Source organism: Rhinopithecus bieti, unplaced genomic scaffold (assembly GCF_001698545.2).
Source record: "Rhinopithecus bieti isolate Rb0 unplaced genomic scaffold, ASM169854v2 scaffold_26195, whole genome shotgun sequence".
Lineage (NCBI taxonomy): Eukaryota > Metazoa > Chordata > Mammalia > Primates > Cercopithecidae > Rhinopithecus > Rhinopithecus bieti.
The window spans coordinates 276,601-278,825 of NW_016811799.1; positions in this window are offsets into that span (position 1 = coordinate 276,601).

Genomic DNA, 2,225 nt, shown 5'->3' on the forward strand with positions numbered 1-2,225 from the left:
TTACAGTCTATAAAGTAGACATTTTTAACATCACAAATAAATACATAAATTCTGATAGGTGCTTGAAGGAAAAGAGTAGAGTTTTATGAAAAATGCTAAATATGAAGGCTAATTTAGATAGAAACTTTGGAGTCAGCTCCTCTGAGTCAGCAAAACTTAAGCTGAATCCTGAAGGAAGAGTAGGAGTTGAACAGATTTGGAGGTGAGGTTGGAAGTGAACATCCAGGCAGAGAGTGGAGATCGGAGAGAGTTTGCTAACATTCTAGGAATTGAGAAGGCTTATGTGGCTACAGGGTAGTAAGCAATGGGTAGAGAGGCTCAGGATTAAGAATGAACAGGTGGGGAGGGACCATATCATATAAGTCATTGTAGACGGTAAAAAGAGTCTAGATTTTATTCTAAGTACAATGGGAAATCACTGTAGAGGATTTTAACTGGGGGAAAGAGAAAGTGATACTAACCAATGTGTTGTTTAAACATCACCAAACTATATACAATCAAGTCCTGAATTAAGGAGCACATATTATTTCCTGATAGAGTCAGTGTGAGCTACAGGAAAGGCATTAATCATGGTGATGGTGGTTGGTGGGTGGGAAGTGATCTTCAGCTGAGCCTTGATGGGCTGTATGAGGCAAAGCCATGCTGAACTGGAATGGTGCCAGTACAGCTAAATAGAAGAAGGAAATCTGCAAGAAATGAAACAGGGTTTGGAGACCATTTGGACACTGGGTAAGAATATGGAACAGTTATTAAAATTTCCATGATTTGGAGCCATTGGACATGGAAAAAATGGTATGACTATTCAGATAAATGAGATAAGAGAGATGAGGAAGTGGATTGCTAAAGAAAATTATCATTTCCATTTTTAAAATGTTGGTCATAAATGTCTGAGGACCAAAAGTGTAGATGCCATGCTGCTGATATAAAAGATTAGGCTGGAAATTTATCTGAGAATAAATTAAAGTGAAATGAAAACTGAAATCGAGGGAAAGGAGCAGGGTACATCAGGATGGAAGGAGAAAATGAAGTCATGGAAGGAGACACCAAAAGAACACTCAGTGCAGTTGGTAAAGAATTCAGATAGATCATCGCCACAAATAGTCAAACACAGCCAAATCAAGATGATGCAAGTGAAGACTAAGGAAGGAACACTGAATTTACCTACCTTACAGAAGCGTCTATAGCGTGATGAGTACAAGGCATTAAAGAAAAAAACAATACTGCACTTAGAATGACAACATTGGATCAGATTCACCCTTTACTCAGACTGAGGAGTCACTAAGAACTGTGTAATGTCATGTTGATCATTCTTATGTCAACTTCTTATATCAGGGAAGAAAATTTTGTATTTTACTTTTGCCAATTCTTGAATAATTAATTACTTCAAAACTCTACTTCCTGCTATATGAAGTGAGTGAAACTTACTTTAGTTAGCAAGAATGTCTTTATTTTAAATCTCAGGGGTACTCTTCTGCCCAATATTGTGGAATTCAGTAAACAAGTTTTGTCAAGGAAGAACCCCAACCTCATAGAAGATGGCAAGAAGTAACAAGACTCCAAAGGAGATTACTAAAGCGGCAGTTTGTCTTGTCACAGATGCCAAATGTAGACAATGAGACTCAATGGATCACAACAAGAAAGTTGATTACTCACAGCACAGGAAAATCAGCAGCATCAATATGCAGCACTAGCACCTTTAAATCCAAGTCCCATGGGACCATGCAATGGGCCCAGATGGTCGCTATGTGCATAGCCAGTTGTGCCCTAGGCTGAGGGACCGAGAGTTAAAGGCTATGCTGCCTGGTAGCAAGAAATAAACAAACCAATCCCCCAAACTCAAAGAGTGAGTAGTTCCATAGTAGTCACTCTGAGATTGCCTCGACCTACTCAATTGCCTACATGAGTAGCTACAGAAACTGCTCAGGGTCAGAAGACAATAAAGCTTTGCAAAATGTCAGTCTCAGCAAGGGTGCATAGGAATGCTCAGAGCCCATGGCAGACTGCCTCTTCCAAAAGAGTGGAATTCACCTTATCTGTTAAACATTCATAAATCAGATACATTTTGGTTATCAAAAGTCTCTTTTGGCCAGGCACAGTGACTCACACCTGTAATCTCAGCACTTTGGGAGTCCGAGGCAGGCAAACCACAAGGTCAAGGGATGGAGACCATCTTGGCCAACATGGTGAAACCCTGTCTCCACTAAAAAAAAAAAAAAAAAAAAAAA